At 50.7% G+C, this 26115-nt stretch overlaps 1 protein-coding gene across 2 annotated transcripts in view; it reads right to left on the reverse strand.

Moving 5' to 3' along the window:
- MIDEAS (mitotic deacetylase associated SANT domain protein) overlaps positions 1–24488 on the reverse strand; it is a 68211-nt gene extending 43723 nt beyond the window's left edge. Inside the window, exons 1-2 of one of the 2 annotated variants that reach the window (XM_030319523.1) lie at positions 24397–24488; positions 17233–17321 (exon numbers count right to left, since the gene is read on the reverse strand). The gene's annotated coding sequence lies outside the window, so the exon portion shown is untranslated. The remainder of the gene's footprint in view (positions 1–17232; positions 17322–24396) is intronic. The other variant, XM_030319521.1, reaches the window with a different exon arrangement.
- Between the last annotated feature and the right edge of the window lie 1627 nt (positions 24489–26115).

Raw genomic sequence — 26115 nt, forward strand, 5'->3', positions numbered from 1 at the left:
CAAAGAAATGGGTCAGAAGGAAGTCTGCCCTTGAAGGAAAAAACACTGAAGAATACACTCTGTCCTGGCTGCTGCTTCTCCCTGTGACCAGTCCTCAGAAGCAAGTGCATCTCTTGCTGTCTCAGAGAGAAGGGGAGAGGCAGCAGAATGGGATTCTCACACCCTCTCTGAGCCCGCAGGGCAAGGGCCTTTGCCCCCAGAAAGCAGATGACAGAGACCTACCCCCCCCCCCCACCTCCTAAGAAGCACTCCTGTCTCTTCCTAGGCAGGCCACCCCTTTGCTGGCCAAAGCACCTGTGTGCATCTGGAGCTCACACCTCACCCAGGAGGAAAAGGGCTTATTCGTGTGCCATAGTAGGATAGGTATGTCAAAATAATGACACCTTAACACAGACTTATCTTCAAAATAAAGATACTTATACCAAGGGAGTGGACCAGATGACCTCTTAAAATCCCTTCCAGTTTAAAACCCATGATTCTGTGATTGTAAAAAGTGAATGGAGGAGCCAGGGAAACCACCTCCAGCAAAGAAAAGCCCAGGCTCTCGGATTTAGCATCTGATGTGACAGTACTGTTCCTGACAATTCTCAAAGCACGTCCCACACACAGCCTCCTCAACAACCCTGTGTGTGTGAGGGTTTTATCCCCCTTTGTTTTATGGATGAGCACGCTGAGGTTCAGAGAGGTTCAGTGACTTGCCCAAGATCACAGGGCAAGCCAATCATCTGTCACTTCTCTCTTCCTCTTCCCATCTCCCCGAGAGGAAGACAGTGAGCCATTGAGGGACTGGGGTGCTCAGGTATGCAGGCCCCTAAGTAGAGGCTAGACCTTCAGGACTCCTGGCAGAGATTCAGTGTAAAGCCTTTTTGTTTTTTCCATTTGTCTCATTTCTTCTTCCCCACTGACACCTCATCCAAGTGACAGAAACAAAAGCAAAGCCACTTCGTGTTCAGTGCCCACTGCTGCCAGGTTTCCTCTGCAGGCTTGTGGCCATCCCGTCCCTCCCCCTAGGGCCTCCCTAACCCCTGACTCTGGAGGCTTGTGGCCTCCTCTGCAGGCTTGTGGCCATCCCCTCCCCCTAACCCCTAACTCTGGCTTCAAGCCAGCCTTGAGCCAGCCCCTGAGAGCCAGTGCAGATCAGCCCAGGGATGTTCCCAACCAACCAGAAAACCCAGCTGGGGAACACATTCCTAGAAGAGCCTGCCACCATGGAGCCAGGGCCCAGCCTCCAGGGAGTAAGTGGGAGCCACTCCAGAGGGCACTCCCCACTCAACCTTGTCGCGCCAGGACTTCCTCCCTGTCCCACGCTGCTGCTGCTGCTGCTGCTGCTGCCGGCTGCTGGGCCTGGCCCAGGAAGCAGCAGGAGGAGTAGGGGAAGGTGGCAGGGTGCATGAGAAACAGAAGTCAGTGACCTGAAGGGGTCCTGCTCATCTTGGAACAGCACATCCTTTCACCCCAACTACACTAACAAACTCGGGCTACTTCAGAAAGAAGAGAGGAAGGAAGGGGACATATGTGCAAGAGAGGAGGGCTCCAGGCGGTCTCAGATGACCCCTGCCTATTAGGAGAAGCCTGCCTCCCACAGGCAGGCAGAGGAGGGTGTGCACAGCCAGCTGCAGCTCTTCCAGAAAGCCCTGGAGGTCGGTTTTGCTGCAGATATGACAGTGCAGAATCACTGACATGTGAAGTGAAAGTTTTGGTTTTAGAAGCTCTAACCTCTGGGGCAGCCAAGAAGGATGCCCTTTAGAGAAGAAAAAAAGAACGTGTTCCAGGACCTTCCCCATGGAGTGGGCTCTTTTCCACCATGGACCTTTACCAACTGCAGGGAAGAGAGGAGCACAGAGCTCCAGTTCCCAGTGAGTGTGTCTGCTGAGAAACACTCCAGGAAATATAGCACCGTTGACAGGATTCCAAACTCTGAGTCCCAGTGAAAGCAGAGGCTTCCTGGGACTGCATCAGTTCTCTGGACTCAGCTCAGAGTGAGTGATCCATCACTGCCCTGAGTGGCCATCAGCAATGTCCATCTCTGGGACCATTAACAAGCTTCCAAGGGTGGGGGCGCCTGGGTGGTTCAGTCGGCTGAGTTGTCCAACTCTTGGTTTCAGCTCAGGTCATGATCTCACAGTTTTGTGGGTTCAAGGCCTGCATCGGGCTCCACGAAGCTGGCAGTGCAGAGCCAGCTTAGGATTCTCTCTCTCTCTCTCTCTCTCTCTGCCCCTCCCTGACTCGCACTGCCTCTGTCTCTCTCAAAATAAATAAACTTTAAAAAAAAAATTTCCCAGGGGCACCTGGGTGGCTCAGTCGGTTAAGCGTCCGACTTCAGCCTGGGTCACGATCTTGCGGTCCGTGAGTTCGAGCCCCACGTCGGGCTCTGGGCTGATGGCTCAGGGCCTGGAGCCTGTTTCCGATTCTGTGTCTCCCTCTCTCTCTGCCCCTCCCCCGTTCATGCTCTGTCTCTCTCTGTCTCAAAAATAAATAAACGTTGGGGCGCCTGGGTGGCGCAGTCGGTTAAGCGTCCGACTTCAGCCAGGTCACGATCTCGCGGTCCGTGAGTTCGAGCCCCGCATCAGGCTCTGGGCTGATGGCTCAGAGCCTGGAGCCTGTTTCCGATTCTGTGTCTCCCTCTCTCTCTGCCCCTCCCCCGTTCATGCTCTGTCTCTCTCTGTCCCAAAAATAAATAAACGTTGAAAAAAAAAAATTAAAAAAATAAATAAATAAATAAACGTTAAAAAAAAAAAAATTAAAAAAAAAATTTCCCAAAGGTGAATTTTGTGGTATATGAATTATATTCCAATAAAGGTGTCGCTAAGGAAAAAAATTAAAAGCTTCCAAGGAAGCCAGGTTCTTCCTCCGCCTACCCAGCTCCATTAACTTTCTGCTGCCATCAGTCACTATCTAAAAACAGGTTTTCTCCCCAAGCCCCGTGGCTGCATTCTGTCAGGATCTTTCTGTGGAGGCCAGCACACATGATGTGTTTTAGTGAATAAGCAACCTTTACTAGAATGTGGGGAACTGAGGGTACGAATACAGTTGGGGAAATCACAAATCCACAATACTGGGTTCCTTATGTTCCTTATGTCTTCGTTGTCTTTTCCCTTTGCAAGAGTAAAGGTACTACCTCTAAGACCTCTTTACCTACAGTCTCAACAGAAGAAAGAGAAGTTGTTTAGAGCACCTGAGTGGCTCAGTCGGTAAAGCGTCTGACTCTTGACTTCAGCTTGGGTCATGATCTCATGGTTCATGGCTTCGAGCCCCACAACGGACTCACACTGACAGCGCAGGGCCTGCTTGGGACTCTCTCTCTCCTCTCCATGCCTCTCTCATGCGCACTCTCTCTCTCAAAATAAGGAAATAAACTTTTAAAAAAAGAAGAAGAAAGAGAGGTTGTGGAAAAAAACAGTGAACCAGGACAGAGTTGGGGTTCTGCCTAACTAAAGCTAACACCCTGTGTGATCTTAGGAAAACCGGCGCCTTCTCTGAGCCTCACTTTTTTGGCCAATAACAGATGTACTGAATTTTGTTACATCGACAGTGAAAGAGTGCCCACCTTCTCAGGGCTTGGGAGAATCACAAGGGCAAAAAAAACCCCCCGCTTTATGACTATGTCACGCTATGTTCACATAAGGGGTTACAAGTGTTACTGTTTTAACTGTTTTAGCCGATGTCCCCTTCTAAAACTAGCTTCTTCCTTTCAACAACCTAGTTCAGGCAAGATTTTTTTTTCCCCCTGAAAAGGCCTTTGGATCCACCCCCTGCCAGCCTCAGGGTGGGCTCTGCCCAGACGCTTTCCAACAGTGACACCGAGTTCCATCCGAGTGTCCTTCCAAGGCTTCTCTCCCAGTCCCTCTTTGTGTCCTTTCCACCAAACTTCGTCCACAGCGCCACCCACCCAGCCCAAATCTTTTGACGGCCATGGCTTCTCCTCACCGCTTTTTGTCCTTTCTGAGGACGGGGAGCTCAAAACCACCCCAGCCATTAAGTGAAACCAGCGTGTGCTGAGAAGTCCCTGCACCGTCTTCTCTTTCACCCTCGCAAACCCAGGGGACCCACCTCCCCAGTTCACATTTACTTCACCTGTTCTGGGGCAGGGCCACACCAGCCCACAGCTGTCTGCAGCCTCTGGCCCTCCCACCTACCCTCGCCTCCACCTCTCTCTCTTTCAGGCCCGAGCCAGGTTCTGAGAGCCTTTGTCAGGCCTGACAGGGAGCTTCCGCAGATGTCCCCAGTTGCTGCTGTCACTCTGGGAGAGCCGTCTGGCTGGGTGCAGGGAGAAGGACAAAACAGGTGTGGCTGCCAGGGAGGGCGGGCCAGCAGGGCCACGGGGGCAGAAACACCCTTTCTTCACAGAGCCCAGGCTGCCGGCTCCCCAAAGGTCTCCTTTCAGCACAGGGCCGTGCCTCCCGCAGAGCCAGCCGCAGACAGACTCCCTGACTGGCTGTTCTCTGGAGCTCAGCCTCCCCACCCTGTGGCAGTGGGCCAGGAGGAACGGGACCCACAAGATCTAGTGTGTGCAATGGGGTATGCTTTGGAGCATCATTTTTAAGTGAAAACAAATACTGATACATCATGGACTAGAATCCCAAATTCACGTTCATGGGAGAATACAGGTTAAGAGCAAAAGCTGAGCCCTGAATCCAAATCATGCCTCACGTGAGCTTGATGACCTTCAGCGCGTTATTTAACCACTTGGTTTTTCCATCTGCTAAATGGAGATAAGAGCTTAACAGTATCTGGCACATATGAAGTCTCTTATAAGTGTTGGCTATCATCTTCCCTCATCTCCTGATGGATCTCCCTGCTTCTAGTCTTGCACACTTAACCATCCACACTGCCATCAGAGCGATCACATCCCTTTGCAACAGTTCCCAGCATCCTACTGCAAAAAGCTGAGACCGTTAGCCAAACTGTTAGGTGTATACACTTCAGGCACAATCCAGCCCTGCCCTACTTCCCAGCCCCAGGGCCACACAGCCAAGCAACTTGAAGTGCTCCAAGATGCCTGCTAGCTCACACATGCTCCTCCTCCCCCCACCTTCATCCACAGGTAAACCCACACCCCAGTCTCCCATTAGACTTGAGCTTAATGACAGCTCTTCCAGGAAGCCTTCCTTGATCCCTCTAAGCAGAGGAAGGCCACTGGAATGTATACTGCAGGAGCCCTCCCAGATCTCCTTTATCAAGCCTGTGTTGGCTACTAAGGGCTCACAGCCACCCCCTTTTCTTTTTTTTTTTTAATTTTTTTAAATGTTTATTTATTTAAAAAAAGAGAGAGAGCAAGGAAGGGAGAGAGAAAGAGGGAGACACAGAATCCAAAGCAGGCTCCAGGCTCTGAGCTGTCAGCACAGAGCCCAACGCGGGGCTCCAACTCACAAACCGTGAGATCATGCCCTGAGCCGAAGTCAGATGCTTAATCGACTGACTGAGCCACCCAGGCACCCCTGGCCACCCCCTTTTCAAAGGGAGCCTTTGGGGGTGCCTGGGTGGCTCAGTGGGTTGAGCATCACGACTTCGGTTCAGGTCATGATCTCACGGGTCGTGGGTTCGGGCCCCGCTTCAGGCTCTGTGCTGACAGCTCAGAGCCTGGAGCCTGCTTCGGATTCTGTGTGTGTCTCTCTCTCTGTCCCTCCCCTGCTCACACTCTGTCTCTCTCTCTCTCAAAAATAAAGATTAAAAAAAAAAAAATCAAAGGGAGCCTTTGTTACCAGAGAGCACTGCAGCCAATGATTGACTAGGGGGTGGGACAGGGGAATGGGTCCAAAAGGTCAGGCCCCTTGCCTCAAGGTGAGACCAATTCTGTGCTGGTGCAATTCATCCTTCTGGGATCCCTGTGGGGTCTGGCTGAAGCTAGCTCCAGCTGCAACACATCCTTCCTTGCATAGCTTCCCCAAAGCCCTAGCCTGGGCTAGCCTGGGCTAGCCTTCACTCCCCTCCTCCTAAGGACACTTCCTAAGTCAATCCCAAGCACCCCTAACTGTCTCTGTCTCTGCTCCTAAGAATCAGAGTGGCCACTCCCTCCCCTAAACTCCCATGGTATGCCCTTGTTCATCTTTCCTCCATCCTGATGCATTGTTCTACACATCGTGCTGCTTACAGAGCTATCTCCTTCCTAGGATCAGAGCACAGCCTAGATCTTCATCACTTTGGATCCCTGGCACCTACACAGTGCCTACATATGGTGGGTGCTCGGTAAATGCCTGTTGATCAATGCACAAATAAAAATCATATATGTGAGAATTTGATGTAAACAATAAAATGTAACATTATCATTATGACTTTTATTACTATTTCTTCCATTCCAAATGCACATTTAACATCTCTGAAATCAGGACGCGTCTTGTAAGTGATAGCACGTCGTGGTTAAATCAGTAGCACTTTCTCTTTCTTAGTTGTACATAAAATAATGGTGCAGCTTATAATTACTGGTTTCTTAGGTTCAATACTACTGCTACCACAACTACGACTACTGAGGCTCAGTCTCCTGGGTTCTGGAGCCTGCAAGGTGAAGTCCACAGAACTGAGAGACCCCGTTACCTGAGCTCAGTAGCTGTCGGGCAATCAAGCTTTCATAAAGTGACTTACAATTTCCCAGGGATCAGAAGGACCCCTATTCCAGATGCCTCCAGAAACTGCCGTGGATGCAGGCCAACGTGATATGGAACAAGCTCTGGACTGGGAGTCAGGAGGGCAAAGTGCTAAGCCTGGTTCTTCCTCTAGTTTTCTGGATGATCCCATGCAGGCTCTATCAACATGTTTATTGAAGATCTACTAACTGCTCGATGTGATGTGAGCCCACTGGATCCACCCAGCACCCAGAGAGTAAGCCATTGTCCCCATTATACAGATAAGAAAGCTGACTTTCAGAACGGTGAAACAGCTCTTCCGAGGTCATACAGATGGAATTCAATCCCTGGACTGTCTGAGCCCTTCCCTCTGCTCTATGAGCAGATGTCTCTGAACTTATGTTTTCCCAGGAAGGAAGCTGAATAACGAGGAGTTACAGACTGGAGGCTCACAATCCATCCTCACACCCAGATAGGTTTTATTTGACCCATATAATAATGCATTTGATCTGAAGTGAATTACAGTTGCTGCCAACATTTTTTCTAATCAGGAGATTTAAACGAAAAATCAGGATTTCTGGTTTGTCGTGAAAAAGACTGGAACACTGGCCACATCGAGCCCTCCTTCTTGGAGGCGGAGCAGAGTAGCTCCATGAGGTGAATAGCATAGCGTTATGAGAGAGCAACACCGGGGTAGGAGCAGAGCCATGGTGGGGCTCATACACCCTAACTCTCCACCCCTTCCCTGGCCACTGACCACCTCACTTGTGCTGTTTTCTTATACCCAGCCAGCCTTTCCTATTGAGAATGCCCCTGTTCCCTACGGGCCTTTGAGTGGGTGACCCTTGAATCAGATGAACTCCAATGCCCTCTCCAGCCCTGACAGCCTGTGTGTGGCTCCTCCCAGAATCTCCCCAGCAGCCCCCTCCAAGGAGGTCACTGTATGAACCTAGTTTGGAACCACTCAGGCAGGCCCCTGTCTCACACCTACCCCCTCTTTAGTTTCCATCACTGGGCCCCCAGTGCCTGTCCCTCTCCATTTCTCCTCCCTCCACGCCCAGAGCATCAGTCCCAGTCAGCAAGGGGGTGAGCCAGGCAGGTGTGCAGACGGGTTAGCCCAGGCCAGGGGTGGAGCCCCACCCAGGAGGGAGGGAGGGAGTGAGGAAGGCAGGGTTTTGTGTCTCCCAATAGGAAAGTAGTCTAAGGAGACGGAAGAAGGTGGGGAGGTTCCGGCAGTCACGGAAGATGAACACAGGTTGACACATGAGGAAACACAAACAGTAAATCATCAAGAGAAAGAATGTACAGATCTCAGCAGCAATTTAAGATATGCAAATTAAGACACCATTAAGGACCCATCATGGCCTGGAGTCCACGTGCAAATAAATAAATAAAACAAGAAAGCTGCTGATGGCAGGGCCATTAGGAAACAGCTGCACAGACATTGCTGGGCCACTATAAGCTGTTCAGACCTTTCTAGAATGTGATTTGGCATTGTGTTGTAAGAGTTGAAGACCTTGATCAGGTAATTACGGTTGGGACACCAGATTCCATGAATATAATTTAAAATGCCATCACAGAGGAGTTTTTACAAGAGAGGCTCATGGCACCTGTATATAGACCCAAAACATGAAATCCATTCAGATTATGGTATGGTAACAGAAGGAAACATGAAAAGGCTGGCACATGGAAACAATCTGATGAAAACGATGAAATCATGCTACGGTGACAAAATGAGCACAAGGAAATAGTAAAGGTGGACCCACAAACTATGTTAAAACATCCCCAGGAACATTAGCAGCAATCAGAAGAGGATTCTGAACAACATAAATTGCTAAGGTGTAATGTTTATTCTAACTTGATCAAGATGGTTTAAATAACAGTGATGGCGATGATGATGATATCGATGATGTAAGGGCCACTGAACAGGATTTAGTCACCATAAAAATACCCCAGCCAAACTCCCTAGAAGCAGGTAGGCCCAGGTTCCCAGCTTGATGAGGAAGGAAAAAGGGATGGAAATTGGGAGGGAAAGGGCTGTGTCTGTGGGCAGGGGGCCCGCCCCAGAGCTTCCCTTACCAGGAGGTCTCTGAACGACATCTCTCTCTAAAGAAACAAAATCACACAAATAAACCCACACCATTTAACCTCTAACGTCCTGGGTGCTAGCTCTTAGTGCTGCGTTTTCACTCTCAATTTTACTAATACCTTATTTCAGCAACTCCAGAGGTGACACCAGGGCTCTTTGCGGGCTAGCCTAGGAACCCAATCGCCATTTATAGCATTGTTTCTATGGAAATGTGTTTCAAGCTTCAAGAAGTCTAGCTGCTGACAACCCTGGGGCACGCACGTGGTCTCTAAATTAGGGAACTGAGACGAGCCCTACTTGCTGGGTCCTGGGCTCAGGAAGACAGCTTGTTACTTAGATTCTGTGGTAGTTAATACACACACCTCCAGCAATGACCCCATTAGAGCAGGCTCCAGGTCGCTGTAGGGGGTGGAGATGGGACCACGGCATCTAGGAATGTACCTAATACTCTAGGGAAGCATGTGGACATTCTTTACCCCCGCCTCCAAACACACGGCGGAAGACTGGAAACTGGCCTCAGTACCCCTCATGAGAGTCCAGGTGAGCCCTGAGCCCACGTGCTGTCCAATTTCTCCCTCACCCTGGCAAACCTCTAGCCACAAGGCCCCACTTTAGTCTGATCTCAGAACAAAGAAACTCTAAATCTTTGACAGTTCTGGAATTTGGTTTTAGCAGATCGGTGCTTGAGATAAATCACCAGGGCCCCAGCAGGGCCTGGACATCTCTCCACACGTGCACTGCTACGGTGGCTTCTGTTCTAGCAGGCTCCAACCTGCCCGCACAAGGTCTGCCCAGGGCTCTCCAGCTCCCACCCACTTCAGACTCCAAACAACACCGAGGAGTCTCCATTTCCTGCCCTGAACCACACTGGTCACAGGGAAAGGAGGATTGCAGGCCCTCCAAATAGACACTCCACATGTCAAGAAAGTTCCCCACTAAGAAGAAATGGCTACACACACACACACACACACACACACACACACACACACACACACACACGCAAGCGCGCGCGCACACAGAGAGGCAAAACCAAGGGGGAGTGTTGGAGTCCCAAGGTTCTGAGATGCCAGAGATATGAGAAGGTGGTCAGAAGAAGGTCAGCTGCTCAGCCACAAGGCCACACCTGCAGCTGCGAGTCCCAGCAGAGCTCATGGCAAGATGGGGGTTCAGAGGGCCCTGACTGCTAAGCCAGAGGTAGACTGGATAAATGTGGGGGGGGGGGGAGCTTTATGAGGCTAGCAATAAAGGGCAACTCAGAGTTTCAGTACTTTAATAAACATGTGCAATACTGTAAACACCCAAGACACTAACTCACTAGGGCTCTATACCTGGGTGAGGCAGGGCTGCAGGAGGTCAGTGTGCAAAGCACACCCTCCCTGCTGCCTGCTGGAACTGCAGAAGAGAGAACAGGCCTCCTCCCTCTGTGGCTGAGACCGGGCAGCTTAGAGGTGAGTGGGTGGCTCAGAGTCGGGCCTCAGGGCCACACATACTCATGGGGCTGGTTCCCTGGAAAACCAGGTGTGAAGAATCGTCTGGGGGCTCTGAGGCCACTTGGCGGGGGGCGGGGGGGGGGGTCACCTGCATCAGGCAGAGTCCATGCCGGGAGCCCCAGAGTTATACAGTCAGACAGTCTGTGAAGTCAGGCCTTCCATTACTAAAAGACTCCGTTAGCCAATCTGAATTCTCCAGCCTCTGCAGTGCAGGTGGCTGATAAGACACAGCAGTTCTGTCTTCCCCCGTGGTAACAGATGCGAGGCTTGGAGGTTCCTCCCCCTGGCCTTCCCACCCACATCCAAAGTCTTTGCTACCTTAAGGTCTTTAAAAAAAAAAAAAAAAAAAAGTATATAGATTACATACATTACTAAAACAATTGCAAACACACAAATACTCTATTCATAACCACTTCACCTAAATCCAGTATTTACCTTATGCCAATTTATACCATGACCAATGTAATCAGTTCTTACCCACTGAAGTATGTGTGCAATTTTGCCTGTTAAAACAGAAACCATTTTCACCGAAATTCATCAACATTTTCCTGTGAATTAAGATCACCTTCATATTCATTTAACAATGGCACAATATTCCACTGGATCTAGGTGTCATGAATTCATGAATTATATAGCCATGTGGAACATTTAGGCTGTTTAAACAGCCTAATTTTGCTATTTTAAACAATGTTGCTATAAATATCTTTATGCCTATAGCTCTTTTCCTCTTTAGAATCATTTCCTTAGAATTAATTGCCAAGAGTAATACTGATAGGTAAAAGGAAATTGACATTTTTTAACGGCTTCAAGTTCTACTTTTTAAAAATATATTGTTGTATGTGAGTTACCGGGATTGCCTATTTTCCAAGATAGTTTTCCTGACAATATCTCTCAATCCTAGCAATCAAGTTCTACTCTTAAAATCTACTTTCCCTAAGTCCCCAGTGGGTCTGGCATCTGGAGTACACATCCTAGGATTGAATGTTGGAGGTAACTCAATCAATTTGCTGTGGGGTATGATGAAGGAGGACAGAGAGATGTAGGTAGGAAGGTAGAGAACTGGGATGGACAGGAGGGGGGAGCAGGTCCCGTGGAGGCAGAAACAAAGGCAAATCCCACATGCTGTCCCTTCCAAAACAAGCCAGTACTTTCCTAGACATCAAACCCGCTCCAACACCCAAGCTCCTCCCCAGGAGCCAAGAACAAAAACCCATTTCGATGGATTCCTAAATGACATCTTAGAAATACTACCTGCTTCTAAGTTCTGGAAACATATTCTGCAAACAGTATAAGTCATGCACTCATCACTGGTCGAGCAGACCCAGGCACGTGTGGGCTCAGCCCTAAGGGTGGTTCAACTTGAAGAAAGAAAGTCCATCTCATCCGCCGTGGCAGGAAGATGCTGCTCCACAGAGCTCTCTAAGTGGCAGACCCCAGACAACTGTTGTGGAATTTCTCAGCGGGAAAGAACCACATGTAGCTTAAGTCTCTCATAGACAAACTGAGACCCCAAGTCCCGGCTTTGGGGCTCCCACTGTATGCTGCAATCATAGCCAGGAGGATCTGTCCCTCTTGCCCCACAACAGGAAGAGCCATGGCTGGTCCTGTCACCAGATTAAATAAGGCGTTTATTTTATTTAAAAAAAATTTTTTTTTCAACGTTTATTTATTTTTGGGACAGAGAGAGACAGAGCATGAACGGGGGAGGGGCAGAGAGAGAGGGAGACACAGAATCGGAAACAGGCTCCAGGCTCCGAGCCATCAGCCCAGAGCCCGACGCGGGGCTCGAACTCACGGACCGCGAGATCGTGACCTGGCTGAAGTCGGACGCTTAACCGACTGCGCCACCCAGGCGCCCCAATAAGGCGTTTATTTTAAAGAGCCTCAGTCTCTTCTTTCGTGGTCTGCTGACTTGTTTTCCCTAGTTCCTTCCCTGTGCAAAGCCAGGAGACAGTGCCAGCCATGGAAACTAAGGAATCCTCTCAGGGAAGCTGGTATTGATCCTTTTCTTACGGGTTGGGACCGGTGAGGAGGGTGTCACCTTTAACCAGCTCCTTCTCACAGATGCCTCCTCAGAGTCCTTCTCAGGGTGAGGGGGACCCAGAAGCCATGCTTTGTGCCCCTAGATCCCCTTCCCACCCTTCACCAGGGCCTAGTGGGCAGGCTCAGTGGAATAGCAAAGCCACCAAAGCAGTGGTTCCACCAGTAGGTGCAAAGGGAGGCTTCCATGTAGACAAACAGTTCACCCACCACACACGTCCACACCAGGCCCTGGGCCTGCCCACTGCTCTCTCACATCCCCTCAGGCTGTCCTTCCAGCCCCATCATGGGACACGTACTGTGTGCCAGGCACAGTTCTGCACCAGCGAGGAGCCACGCACACCTGCCAGTCCTACCGCGGGGAAGTTCCGCTGCCGACGCTAAGGTGGAGTCTCGGGAAAGCGGTAGGGAAGTAGGTGACTTCTGGTGGATCCTGTGGGCATCTGCCAGGAGGAAAAGGGCAGGGAGGACATTCCAGGAAAAGGAAGCAACAACACACAAGGCACAGAGGAGCAAAAGTGCATTAAGCAGCAGAGAGGACACAACCGGCCACGCTGGGAGGGCGGAGGAGGGGATGGCAGGAGAAGAGGTGGAAGGGTGGACGAGGCCTCCAAAGTGGGCCTCGCGCGCCATTCCGAGCTTTCTCCTGCAGGACCTGGCAGCTCTCAAAGGTTTTTAAGAGGGGGGACGTGTTCACAGCTGTGTTTCAGTAAAATAACCAGGTCCTTCAAGCCCGCTTTTCCATTTCGGTGTTGCTTGTAACACGATTTCATTTCATCGGGACAAAAATGCACAAGTCAGTATCAACTCTAGTTCCTGCCAGAGTACTAGCCAGGGACACCCCAGCTTGTCCTTCCCAAGGGCCATCCGGACCCCACACTGGTGACCAAGACCCCCTTGGAATCGCCTCTAGTCCAGGTGTAAGAACCTAGCCCACGATACATCCAGCTTTGTGGAGGCAGCAGGCTCCCACTTCTAGGCACCAGGAAAGAGACTCTTAGAAGGCTGGCAGTCATCACAGCCTGAGCCCAGTAAGTTCAAAACTACATTTTTCTTTTTCTTTCTTTTTTTTTTTTTTAATGTTGATTTATTTATTTTGAGAGACGGGGCAGGGAAGGGGCAGAGAGAGAGGGAGAGAGAATCCCAAGCAGGCTCTGCACTGTCAGTGCAGAGCCCGACATGGGGCTCAATCCCACCAACCGTGAGATCATAACCCGAGCCAAAATCAAGAGTCTGCTGCGGCAGCACACCCGTGATCAAACTCACTAGTTTGGATTTCTGCAGCAAAGCATATGCGTATTCATACTAAAAGAGATAAACAGGGGCTCCTGGGGGGCTCAGTCGGTTAAGGGTCCAACTTCGGCTCAGGTCATGATCTCACGGCTGGTGGGTTCAAGCCCCCCATTGGGCTCTGTGCTGACAGCTCAGAGCCTGGAGCCTGCTTCGGATTCTGGGTCTCCCTCTCTCTCTGCCCCTCCCCCGCTCATGCTCTCTCTCGCGCACGCGCGTGCTCTCTCTCTCTCTCTCTCTCCTCCAAAAATCAATAAACATTAAAAAAAAAAAAAAAAGTCGGGCGCTCAACTGACTGAGCCACCCCGGTGCCCCTTTTTCTTTTTAAAGGAAATTAATTCCTTCGTCTAAGGCTATTGGAACTGAATGACCAAGATTTCAGTCAAGGTGCCCTTGCTTCAAAGAGCTACAACCAGAGGATTTGAGGATAAGAAGAGAGTCAGTGCTCCCCTAACCCAACACGCTCTCATTGTGTGGATGAGGAGACCCAGCAGCCCCCGGGACACGAAGCCCTCGCTCCTTTAGCTCTCTCTCTCTCTCAGGCAGGATCCTGGGTAGAATATCTCAACGGGGTTGACATTTTCAGGACTGGAGAGGTGCCCGGTCTTGTTGCTTTGGACAGCTTGGGCACCCGGGACCTCAGTCATTCCACAACCCAAGCCTGAAGCCAGAACTCCAACCTCCACTCTGAAAAGCAAGGTTAGACCTCCCAAATACCTCACGGCCCTGAGAGTCTTGCCCAAGCCCAGAGGAGAAACAGAATTCAAGCTGTAACTGCCTGTTAGCCAGCGAGAGCCAAGCCTTGGACTCTGTCCTCACAAGGCAGCGCTGAAGTTTTCCAAGTGGAATCAAATGTGCAGGGAGGACCCAGATGCTGGGATGACCTCTCTTTTCCACTGGAATCATTCAGACTCCAGAGGAGAAATCCAATCGCTAATGAAGTGCTTAGTTCTCCGGAGCATGTAAGAATCCTGCAGTTTAGCTGGAGGCCAAAAGAGTCAGAAAAATGTCAAGAAAGATTAAGATCAAGATGTAGATATTTTCAGTGGCCTAAGGGGGAGGCTCCGACTCCCCCTCCCATGTCCACTCTCAGGGACGTGGCACTGTGAATCCTGGTGGGAGGCAGAGTTCCACCTGCTGCTAGGGAAGCTGGAACCTCAGGGCCTCATTCTTCAGTACCGCCCAGCAGTGAGAACATGGGCATGGGACCTGAGCTGGACAGCCAGACGCTCAGCCTGGGTTCTGCCAGTGGAGTGAGTGGCAAGGAGACTTCAGAACTCACTCCGGAGGGGGTGGCAGCGTCCAGCTCAGCCGGCAGCATCACCGCCTCCACTTTGGTGCCAGCCACCCAACTGCCCACAGGTCCCGATTGATTTCTGAGCCTTTGTTCTTCAGGCTTTCAGGGAGCCACCACGTATCCTTCCAGTTCATTCTTTTTCTCCTCAATGTAGCCGAGTCCTAAGACCTGGACCACCCCACCATGTTCACAATGCTTCCTCTGCACCCCCCCCCCAAGATAACACCTACACTCAAGCTTCTGTCTTCTCCTCTGTGAAAAGAGTCTAACTTAAATAGCCACACATCTGAGAGGACTGCAGCCACCTAGTAGTCACAAATACGGACAAATGCCATAAATGCTGAATGTTAACAGCCTCCCTGTCCCTGGTTCTACTGGCTTGGGGCATTAATATCAGAAATGAAAGGCGCTGACGCTCCCTTGGATGCCTCCCTATTTCTCTACCCAGCTGGATGTGGAGGCAGGAAACCTGGGTTCTAGAACTTGCAAGTGCCACTGCAACCCTGCGGCAGGTGACGCCCGCCCTGCCAATCTCACAGGGAGGTGAGACCAAATGAGAAGCCCCCATGGCACAGCCCCATTAGCCCCTAATTCCCAAGTCAATCATTCTTTTCAGTCTTCTCTTTCTTGATGCCAACAGTCGATGGATTTCAACTCAATTTAATAAATACTTATGGAGAACTTTCTATGTGCCACATGCCATACTAGGTGCACAAAATCATGGTCCCTGTTTTCATCAAATGCAAAGTTCCGTCTTCCCTTCTATGACACCGTGCTCTCCTGGGGTTCTTCCTCCCTCACCATTGGTTCCTTCTCAGTCTCTACTGCTGATTTCTTTACACCGTGCCTCTTCAATGGTGATCCCCTCACCTCCTACTGTGTCTCTCCATGCTGCCATAGGCTTCCATGATGCCGTCAGCTTCCCTATCTCCAAGTGCCTTCTATGTTCCAGGGATCCCCAAATGTCTGCTCCAGAAAGTCTGACAGACAGAGGGGTTGAAGGGAGGTAATCGGGTTTGGAACTTGTCTTGAAGTCGACACAGTAAGTCATCATTTTTACTTAAATGGTTTATTTGGGATGGCTTAGTTAGGATTCACAGAGGGCAACACCCTCCATCGCCATCACTTGGGGATCTCCTGCCCCAGACCCGTACGTCCAACTGCCCGCTAGACATCTCTCTCGGATGTCCCAGAGTACCTCCAACTCAACATGTCTGAAATTAGACTCATTGTCTCTCCCCAAAAATCTGTTCTTCTTCCTATGTCTCAAGTAGAAACCTGAGCAAACACTTCAACTTCTCCCTTGCTCTATACATTTGATTGGTCCTCACGGCCTGTCCACCCAACTCCCTGATGCCTTCCTAATCCAGCCCCTCCCTCCTGCACCACTCTGGCTTAGACTCCTCCATCTTGCCCCAATGACTGCAGTGACCCTCCTCACTGGTCTCTTTGCTGCCCATCTTCCCCCATCTCCAGTCATGCCTCCACATCACAGCTGAATGAATGATCTTTCAAAATGAAAATCTCTCTCTCTCTCTCTCTCTCTCTCTCTCTCTCTCTCTCACACACACACACACACACACACACACACAGCCAGTCCTCTGTGGCTCCTACTGCCCTCACCTAAGGTCCAAACCTCTTAGCCGACACAAAAGGCTGGCATGTGACCCGGCCCCTGCCTGCCCCTTTCAACACTCTGTCCCACCAGTGCTCCATCACACCCTGCTGCTTGTGGTTCCCAAGGGGACCATGTCATGCCTCTACTGCACTTGCCTGAGCTGCTCCCCATGTCGAGAATGCCCTGAGTCTCTTTGCTACCTGGTGGACACCTACTCATTTCTTAGGACTCCGCTCACAATCAGGTCCTCCAGGAAGCTTCTCATTCATTAATTCCACAGCATTCACCAAGCACAGGTACCATGAGAGGCACCGGGGCTACCCTGGACCTTTCTTAACATTCCTCTCTCCTCTGGCCTGGCAGAAGTGACCAGTTCCTCCTCTAAGCCCAGCAGACCCCTGAGCACATTGACAGTGACAGTGTGTCATTAATTGCTCTGGCTTTTGCACATGTCTGTCTCCCTCACAAACCATGAACATCTTGAAGGGGGAGGCTGGATCTTCTTCATCTCTGCATGCCGAGTACCTAGCACAGAGCACACAGTAGGGATTCAATAAATGCATGTCGCACGAGTGAGTAAAAGAATCAAGAACGTGAGGTAGGGGCGCCTGCGTGGCTCGGTCTGTTAGCTGTCCAACTTCAGCTCAGGTCCCATGATCTCCCGGTTCGTGGGTTTGAGCCCCATGTTGGGCTCTGTGATGACAGCTCAGAGCCTGGAGCCTGTTGAAGATTCTGTCTCTGTCTCTCCCACTCGTGCTCCCCCCCCACCTCAAAAATAAAATAAACATTAAAAAAAAAAAAAGGAACGTGAGGGAAAGTACCCTGTAAACCACACTGGGCACGGTTACCTCTGCTACTGCTCTGGCCGGTTTTCTTCTTCTCTGTCACTGGACAAGTCAGATCCTAAATGCCAGCTGGGTGGTTCAGCACAGCCTCCCTGGAGAGATGGTGGAGGAAATGCTGAGCCTTTCACCATGTCTAGTGCAAGTGGAAGTGGGGTTGGGAGTGGCTGTTGACTCCTAAGTTGTCACAGAACACCTGCTATTGGCAAGCCACAGAGGAAGTGGACATGGGCTCGTGTGGAATGTCCCTTGCAGGCCCCTTACGATGGCCCGTGATAGGGAGACTGGGGAGGGGACAGAGGAGAGTGGCTAGAGAGGGCTAGAGGGCTAGTGTCTTAGGCCAGAGAAAAGTGCATTCCTGGGCCTTCCCCTGGGTCCCTCATGGGATCTTAGGAACTGGGATCTTAGGAACTGGGAGAATTCCTCCATTTCTGTAGTGTTAACTCAACCCACTTTCTGCGCTTTGAAAATACTAAGTAATCTTATTGACCAAATGAGTCTGGTTAGGAGTTTTTAGGGACTCAACATGTTGATAGCCATTAAAATCAATTAAGATTATAATAACATAATATAATGGCAAGAAGTCTATTCAAAAAACATCCCACTCTCTTCCAAAAGACCTCCCGTCTCCCACTGCTTATTGTTGTTTGTAAGTTTCTTCTTTTTATATCTTTGAGTACTGCCGTAAGGAAACTGAAGAGATGGGAGTCCTTGGCTTACAAAGAGACTTGCTGGAACTATTATGATGATCCATGCAGGATGGCAAAAGGAAATGGAATAATATGGGGTTTGTGCCCTGACCCTTCCATTCAGCAGCTGTGTGACCTTAGAGAAGCCACGTATCCTCTCTGAATCTTAGTTAAAAATGAGAGCATTATTATAGGTGCCCTTCCTAGCTTTACATTCTTTTTTTTTTTAATTTTTTTTAATGCTTATTTATTTTTGAGACAGAGAGAGACAGAGAATGAACGGGGAGGGGGGGGGCAGAGAGAGAGGGAGACACAGAATCGGAAGCAGGCTCCAGGCTCTGAGCCATCAGCCCAGAGCCCGACGCGGGGCTCGAACTCACGGACCGCGAGATCGTGACCTGAGCTGAAGTCGGACGCTTAACCGACTGAGCCACCCAGGCGCCCCAACATTCTTAACCTCAGGATTCTCTGAGATGCTGTTACTGCAGTTACTATAAAACAGGGACTGGATGAAAACAGTCCCTGAAGTCCTAGTCAGCTCTAAAAGTTGACTGTTTAGTGAAACAGCAGATTCTAGAAATTATTGGTTTATTAAATGTGGTTTACACATAACTTTTCAGAAATAGTTTTCTTTGTCAATTCTAGTTTCGCCCATGTATGTTCTTCAAAACTTTCAATTAAAAGTCCATTCGTTATTAACTGCAACATTGTGCGTAGTTGCAAAAGACTGGAAGCAGCCCAAATGCTCTCCAATAGGAGACTACTTAATTAAATGAGGGTATTTTCCTACAGTGGAGTACTAGCCATTGGAAAAAATGAGGCAGCTCTACGTGCGTTGTTGTAGAATAATCTCAAAGACACATTGAGTGAAAAACAGAATGCAGAACCCTGTGTATAGTATGCCAGAATTTGTTTATATATTCATACTTTCCTTAATCTGCAGAGGCTACATCTGGAAGCACGGCTGAAAAATGACAAACTGTAGCTGCCTAAGACAGGGACACTGAAGGATTGAAAAAATGGGAACATTAGAGACTGGGAAATTTATCTTTTCAAAGTTTCAGGTTATCAAATTTATCAATATTTTCTTATGGCTTCTGCTTTGTACCTTTCTTAAGAAGGGCTTCCTTCCCTCAAGGTTAAAATAGATATTTATTTCTCTAATTCTATTGCATTTGTATATGTGGGCATAATATGTATAACAATCTCTTTTCTATGTTGAAATGACTTTCGAGACTAACTTTATGCTCTACAACATCTCTTTTGAATTTTCAACCATATTTATACCTTTTTAAATAGAAAGTTGGGATGGGAGTGAGAATCTACCAGATTTCATTTTTATAGAAAACAAAATTTTTAAGGAATCTATTTTATAGAGTACATCTTATGGTTTGTGAATTGTAGCTCAATTCAAAAAGAAGGCATCTAGCTTATATGGCAAGGTTGAGGTTAACAGCATGAGAACTGGGTGGAGACAGAATCCTCCCAGTCAAGGCCAATATTAGGGTTTAGCCAGGATCTCCCAGAGACTCAGTTTTATAGTTTAGCCTAGTTTTATAGGTTCAATGCCTCTTTGTGCACAACAGACCTGCAGCTAACCGGGAAGCATCTCTCTGTCTTCCTCAAAAGTCTTGTCTGAGAGTTGGCCCCACCTCCTTCTAACAGTTTGGTTCTCTTGGAAGGACAGGCCACCCAGATGACAAATGCTCTTCCCTAAGAGCTGCCGTTCAGGCATAGGACACTGTGGGGCAGGCAGGTCAACGGGGCTCAAATCAGGACAAGGAGGAGCCAGTGTGGAAGCTGGACAGATACCATCTGGCGCCCATGGGGAAGAGGTACTGGAAATGGAACAGAACAATGAAGTGCAAAGCCAGGAGGCGCCAGAGAGGCTAACGGGCAGGAGGAGGCAAGGCTGGGGAAACGTTTAGAATACAGACCAGGAACATGGTCCTTGGTGCTTGGCGTGGCTGTGTGTGTCTACACACAAACGGACAATATTTGATAGCCGTTGTCATTTTATCCTCATCACCAAATATTTACTGGGACTTGCTGTGAGTAGAGCACCAGCCCTGAAGATACAAATAGATTTAAAACAGGGACTTCCAGTTTAGTTAAAAAGGGATAAAAGTGATTCACACAAAGGCACATTGAAGGAGCTGAATGAAGGGTATGAGTGAAGGCCAAAGGAAATGTTAAAAATCCTTTAGGCCAGGTTTCAAGGTCTTCTTCAGTCCAGAGGCCCAGTGGATGTTACTGGAGTTCCTGGGGGATGCCCCGCAGGACGGGACAGGGGAAGTTCTTGAAGAGGGAAACATGAACAGGGCTAGAGGGAAAGCAAGAACCTCTGTTCTGTTCTGCTTCTCTGTTCTGAGCCAAGCAGAACAGAAGAAAAAGGCATTCCAGGCTCCCAGGGAAGCATGAGAGGTAGGAATGCTTGCCACCAGCAGTTTGGACAAACACACAGAGTGGGTCACTGGGTCAGAGCAGAGGGTTAGGGCAGGAGATCAGCAGAGGCCAGACCCCTGTGTGGAAGGCCCTGACTGCCAGCCTAGAAGTTTGATCCTTACCATGCAGACAGTGGGGAGCCATTGAAGGCTGCTGAGCAAGAGGGTGACTCTTGCAACCAGGCATCTTAAGTGACATTACAGAGAGCCTTTTATCCGAGGCTTCTGCAAAGCCTTGTGTATATTTCAAGGAGCACTTGGTGCAGAAAGTCAGAAAGTCGTAAAGCAAGGCCCTGTGTCACGGAGATGAGGAAAAAAAAGGTTTAAGGGTCTTACAAAGAGATGCTTCACTGAGTGCGAGAAATGAAGGGGGGAACATTTTAAAGAAGGAAACAAATTTGCAGGACAGAACTGCCAGGCATCTGGAAAACTGTAGCACTTTCTTCAGAGTCGGGCATGCCCTCTTTTAGCTGGGGGTGTTCTGCCTCCTTTTTTGGAGGTTAGTTGTGGTGTCAAAACACTGGGTTGTGGGGTAGGGAGTGAGGCAGCTGGGAGGAGGCAGATGAACAGAAATATATATATCAGGCCTGGAGAGCATAAAAGGCCTTCATTCTGAGCCCAGCTTCTTGCAAGGGACTTCATCTGCCTCTCTCAGTGGCACTTGGGGGTTTTCGCCAGAGTTGCTGAGCTTGCTAATTACCTCCAACAGTTTCTCCTCTTAAAACAAAATGATTTTTAAAATCTGTCGGGTTCCAATGCAGAGCTTTTTCAATATCGTTCCTCGTCGTGCATAGTGAGGCAGCAGGGCTGCTCAGGGGCCGTGAACTGGGCAGCAACTTTAGGCCATAAATCAGCATTTACATAAGGTGGGAGAGGAAGTCAGGATTATGTTTCCGGTCCTACCCTGGGCCATGTACAACTCCAGGCAAGCCAGGAGAAGGGCCTGAGTTAGGCACAAAAATCAGCCAGGTTGAGCTGAAGATGTGGGCAGGCAACTAACGCCTGGTGGGTCCACAACTCCAGGAAATCCGCTTCCTTCTTCCTCTGGCCTTTGCAAGGGGTCCCTCTCCTCTGTTCTCCTGCCCACACTCCTAAGGTCCTTCGGGCACCTTCAGTCTCTGCAGGTTCTAAATTAACACTAAGTACTGCAACTCAAAACTGTCTTTTCTTTGGGGTCAGAAGGGAATGCTCCCCTCCTCTGCCCCTCAGGGCTAGTGCTGGGCACCAGTAGGTCCCTACTAAAGCAACCACATCGGGTGATGCAGCTTAACCAGAACCCTGACAGTCAAGTTCAGTAAAAACACAAATGTACCCAGAACAGAAGGTTGTGCAACTCAGGAACTCCTACCATGGTGGTGTTTTTGCGCTAAACCTCATTCCCCTGTGGCAATTGTGCTTGTACGTCCCAGACTTTCTAGAAACGTCCTGATTTCATATGTTTTTCCTCGAGTCTCTGGAAGCACATAGGTGTCTGCCAGGGACTGTGCCCTAATGTTTTGGTTTGACAACTTGACACTGTGCCCATGACACACAGCTGGCATGAGGCTGCAAAACAGCATTTTTTCCTTCAGGTGAAACTCAGTTACTGGGTTGGGGAGAAGGCCAGGCATGGGGAAGCTGCAGTGTGCCCGCGCTATCAGTACCTGGCGCTCTGAGCGGAGAGGCAGCCCCAGCACTGCGGTGGGACGGTGCCACAGGGTCACACAGCACCCCCCCCCCACCGTGGTGCAGGGCTGAGAGGTGCCCCGTGACAGTCCTCCACCTAGGCCATGGGGAGAGTGGGTTAAGATACGGGGTAGGAGGGGCGCCTAGGTGGCTCAGTCGGTTGAGCGTCTGACTTCAGCTCAGGTCATGATCTCGCGGTCCGTGAGTTCAAGCCCGGAGTCAGGATCTGTGCTGACAGCTCAGCGCCTGGAGCCTGCTTCGGATTCTGTATCTCCCGCTCTCTGCCCCTCCCCCGCTCATGCTGTGTCTCTCTCTGTCAAAAATAAATAAACTTTAAAAAAAAAAAAGATATGGGGTAGGAGCAGAATGGCCCTGGTTGTATCCTGTACAAGCTTTTTGACTGTTTTTTACATCCCTCTTACTACAGTTAGCACATCTGAGGCCCTCAAGGAGAACCTGTTTGCCTTCTTTCCACACTTGCAGGCCTGGCTCCCTTCCTGCTGCGCAGAAGCTCAGGAGGTATGAGGACCCCCATCCTGCTCTGCGCTGCAGACGGGGCTCAGGAAATGGGCCAGGGGGCTCTTCTGGAGAAAATGTCCTTGAGGCACCCCCCCCCGTGGGTGCCGCCCCACCCACCCCAGACACCATCGCAGACACACAGTCTCAAAGCCCCAGCACTTTTCCCTTTGCCCAGAAGACAATAAAGGAATTAGGACCCACCTACTAAGTTTCTGCAGCTGACACTTCAAGGCTCAAAGTCGAGCTCGCCAGCTCAGTCACACATGTCTGACGTGTCCTCTTTGCAACCAGGCCCCACTCCAAAGCGACCGTGCAATTTTGCTAATTCAAACTGCTTTCCCGTTTAGGGAGGCTGATAGCCATCTCCCATCTCCTTTTCCTGCTGACGTCATCCCACATTTTCTACAGACACAAATAAGGGCACAGTTCCCGGGATAGTTTTCAGGCTGCCTAAGGTGGAAGTGGAGGGGTCTGCCCTCCTGGGTCCCCTTCACTTCTCTGGTGTTTGGCAAGTTGTCGGAGGTTAAGGGAGAGGCAAGGAAATAAATCACCTAGCTAAGGCTAAAGGCCAAAAAAGAACTTGGTGACTGCAGATCAAGCCCAGATCTGTCCTGGGCATTTGCAATGCAAATCTGCGTTTTGTTCCCTGCCACCAAGGTCTTGCACAATAGCCTGTGTATAAACATCCACGCCAACAATGCCTGACTGTGCAATCACGCCGTAATTACAGGCCGGCAGGAAGCTGCTGCTAGGAACTGCACCATTCACCCTCTAGACATCCCATGTCGGAGTCCCCACGGCACCGACGTACATTCCGGCACACCAACGCCGTCCCGCCGCTGCCCCGGCCGGGCCGCCGCTGCTACAGTCGCAGTCTCCAAGCCAGGGAGCCTGGCCGCCACCCGCCCGCCCGCCCGCCCGGCCTGCCAGCCCTGAGTTACTTTGCAGGGATGTCATAAACTTCTCAGCTGTTCTTTAAAAAGCCCTGCGCCACGAGGCTACCGAGGGCGGCGGGAACCACCAGTAAAGTTCACAAGCACAATCCTGCAGCCCTAGCAGTTTTAGAAAACAGAAGAGAGCTGAGATGCCACAGAGTCCACTGGAAGCGGGTTTCGGAGTTTTATATAGAAAACATTCACATATGTACGTGGGCGTGCTGACAGTTTTTATGGCTAAATTGCAAAGTGTTAGGCCTTAGGGATTACTGTCAGGTTCGGGACGAGGTGTGGGAGGAGAAAGAGTGGGGGAGTCAGGAGCGATTTGTTGAAAGGGGGCTTGGGGGCAATTCTGGTTTTGCTTTTTTGGAAAGGAGCAGGGTTGTTTTCCCAAAAGTCCGAGTTGCTCTGCTCTTCGTCACTGGAGGGCCGAGCAAGAGAAAAGTGGGGGGAAAGTTTCTTTAACTTCCTTCCTGCAACCTCACCGAAGGCTGCGAAGAGGAAGAACACGTCCCCCTGGGAAGCACCGGGCAGGGCTGGGGGACGGCTGCGCCCAGCCTCTGGGGGTGCGGGACGCTGGGCGGACGACTAGCCCCGCACGCAGGCCGCGGGCAGCCCCTCCCCGCACCCCTCCTTTAGCACACGGGCCGCCCGGTTGCAGCCCCGGCTGTTTTAACTCCCGCGGGAAACCGGCCACAACAGGGGCGCAGCCTGGGGCCTCCGACCCCGGCCACGGAGCGTCCGCCCTCCGCCCTCCCCCGTCCCCCCTGCAGCGCCGCCCGCACCCCAGCGCCCAGCGCGGCGGGCCCAACCCGGCCCCCCACATCCCCGCCCGCAGGGCCAAGCCCCGACCCCACGCGTTTCCGAGCCCCACGCCGGCGCCCCGGCGGCAGAGGGGGCGCCCGGCCCGCGGCTCACCTGCACGCTCGATCCCGGGGCCGCTCGGAGGGGCGCGGGGCGCTGGGCGCAGGCGAGCGCGGCCCGCAGACTCAAACTTTGTTGCTCTCGGGACGGCGCAGTCGTCACTTCCTCGCGGAGCGGGCGGCGCGGCCCGGGCTGTGACCCAGCAGCTCGCGCGGTGGCGCGCCGGGCCCTGCAGCCGCCCGCCCGCCCGCGCCCCCGGCTCTTGCGCGCCCCGGTTGCCCGGGCGCCGACTCCCCAGCTCGGCTCGCCCACGGCTGCCAGGGCCCCGCGGCCAGTCGTCCGCCGAGTCTGCACCCCTGCGGGTCGTTTCCGCGCCGAAGAACTGCGACCGAACCTGTGTTCTCAGGCTGGGTCTGGAAGGCGGCGTTGGGGTTCAGGGACCCCGGCGAGCTGGGGTTCCAGGGGAAACACACCCACCGCACAAACAAAAGGGGGGAGGAGGAGGAAGAGAAAGTTTTTCAGTTTCACGTTGAGGCTAGAAGGTGCTGTCAGAAAGCAGAATGCTCTTGTGTTTTGCCAAATAATGCCTAAGCTGGGCCTTCAAACGCGGGTTTCCTCGCCCCACATTCCCTCCAAAGGTCTGCACGCTCGTCCTTCGACATTTCCACTCGTTGTAGGCGCGCAGGACGGCTACCATATCTCACACCTCAGGGGGCTATTTCGGCGTCCAAGTAGGGGCTGCAAAATGGTTTCTGTTCTAATCCTCCCCCGCGATTTCCACCTCTTCCTTTACCCTCAACTCACAGATCTCTTTGAGGCCTGATGCATTCCGCGTTTCATCACGGGCCAAAAGTGACATAGAGGGTAGGGTGGAGTCCCGAGAAGAGGAGCATCAGGCAAGTCATTTTAACGTTTATTTATTTTTGGGACAGAGAGAGACAGAGCATGAATGGGGGAGGGGCAGAGAGAGAGGGAGACACAGAATCGGAAACAGGCTCCAGGCTCCGAGCCATCAGCCCAGAGCCTGACGCGGGGCTCGAACTCACGGACCGCGAGATCGTGACCTGGCTGAAGTCGGACGCTTAACCTACTGCGCCACCCAGGCGCCCCAAGTCATTTTAAATTTATCGTTCCCCAAAATAAGTTCGCTCGCCCTATTAAAAACTGCAACAAAAAGCCACCTTTTGGGTTTCTGATAAATAGCAACAAAGTAGTTAAACAGCAATCTTTAGGGAAGAGTTCTCTCCAGCTTTGCTGGAGAGAAAACCGGGTTAGCCTTTGCTGTGGTTAAAAAAAAAAAAAAAAAAAAAAAAAAAAAAAAAAAAAAAAAAAAAAAAAGCAGACATTTGAAACTGCAGTGGAGGGCTTTCATAACAGAAACATTAGCTTCATTGTAGCTTGTTGGGGAAAACAGGGAGCTTTTTAAAGGTGGTTCAAAAGCATCGGTTGGGGCTCAACAATTTTCCCTTTTTCCCCAAATGCTGCTTCTACTAGCACGTTGGCCAGATCATAGAATCTCCCATACTAATGCTTCATCTTTTTACTAAAGCACAGGAAACCCTAGAGTAAAGGCTTTGTCCAGAAAGATGGATGTGAAACTGATGGAAAGTGACATCTGGGAAATGATCCCCAGTTCTGCGTTCATATCTAATGGGAAGCCACAAATGCAGAATCATCCTCCCAAGACTGGGAGTATGCAGATGAGGCTCTCCTAGCAACGTGAAATCCCCCACACTTCAGCCCGTATGTGCTAGTTCTGACTTCTACCCAGAC

Source organism: Lynx canadensis, chromosome B3 (genome assembly GCF_007474595.2).
Source record: "Lynx canadensis isolate LIC74 chromosome B3, mLynCan4.pri.v2, whole genome shotgun sequence".
NCBI lineage: Eukaryota > Metazoa > Chordata > Mammalia > Carnivora > Felidae > Lynx > Lynx canadensis.